Below are 1675 nucleotides of genomic sequence, written 5' to 3'. Positions count from 1 at the left end.
TATTACAGCTGACTTAGTTCATCAGCTGCTCACTATATATAGTAACAACATTACAAAGAAGTGGGATCCTAAATGTAATGTGATCACCACCTTGACGTGACACGTTGGACGAGTAGAGGGACAGCTGCCTGTGGGGGCACCAGGCTAGGACAGTCCAAGAGTGACTCATCACTCAGTGGCTACAATCATTTCTGGTTCCTTCTTACCAAGAAAAACTGTGACAACTTTTCAAGGTGAAGTGAATCACGGGATTTCTTCCATATACATGACTCGAAATCTAAAAAGACTCTTTCCACTCACCCTTGTGATGCCAGGTCTTATAGAATCATATTTAAGTTGCATGTAGATATGTCTACAGATTCTTACAAACCGTTTAGAAATTCCAGAAGTTTTTGCCTACTAGGGGTAAGACTCATATGCAATAAGAAATGCAGCTGATACAACTGTACATCCCGTTAAAGAGGTTGTCCAAAGTTAGAAACAGAGCATACCCAAGCAAGTGATCACCATTCTACAGGTTCTAAGTATATACTATTTAAGATTAGGGGAAAAGACTGTCAAATATAAACAAATCTCTCTTTCTATGGTCACACTTACACACCTAGAGATTAAGAGCTTCACTTATTATACATCTGTTTCACCACTCATGGGTTAGGATTAGATAGAATAATGCTTCAGAAATGAGAGACTCGGGCCTGCTCCACTGCTAGGCCACAAGATATTTTTTGACAATGTGTTTGAAGCCTGAAAGAAGAGTGTTGGCCTAAATAAATAGAAAAAAATAACAAAAATATAAAATAAATAAATATAAAAAAATAATATAATAATGCTCCTATGTACAAGAATATAACTACTATAATACTGCTCCTATGTACAAGAATATAACTCCTATAATTCTGCCTCCTATGTACAAGAATATAACTACTATAATACTGCTCCTATGTACAAGAATATAACTACTATAATACTGCTCCTATGTACAAGAATATAACTACTATAATACTGCTCCTATGTACAAGAATATAACTCCTATAATTCTGCCTCCTATGTACAAGAATATAACTACTATAATACTGTTCCTATGTACAAGAATATAACTACTATAATACTGCTCCTATGTACAAGAATATAACTACTATAATACTGCTCCTATGTACAAGAATATAACTACTATAATACTGCCTCCTATGTACAAGAATATAACTACTATAATACTGCTTCCTATGTACAAGAATATAACTACTATAATACTGCTCCTATGTACAATAATATAACTACTATAATACTGCTTCCTATGTACAAGAATATAACTACTATAATACTGCTCCTATGTACAAGAATATAACTACTATAATACTGCTCCTATGTACAAGAATATAACTACTATAATACTGCTCCTATGTACAAGAATATAACTACTATAATACTGCTCCTATGTACAAGAATATAACTACTATAATACTGCTCCTATGTATAAGAATATAACTACTATAATACTGCCTCCTATATGCAAGAATATAACTACTATAATACTGCCTCCTATGTACAAGAATATAACTACTATAATACTGCTCCTATGTACAAGAATATAACTACTATAATACTGCTCCTATGTACAAGAATATAACTACTATAATACTGCTCCTATGTACAAGAATATAACTACTATAATACT

This window comes from Bufo bufo, chromosome 5 (genome assembly GCF_905171765.1).
Source record: "Bufo bufo chromosome 5, aBufBuf1.1, whole genome shotgun sequence".
Taxonomy (NCBI): domain Eukaryota; kingdom Metazoa; phylum Chordata; class Amphibia; order Anura; family Bufonidae; genus Bufo; species Bufo bufo.
This window is presented reverse-complemented; position numbering follows the sequence as displayed.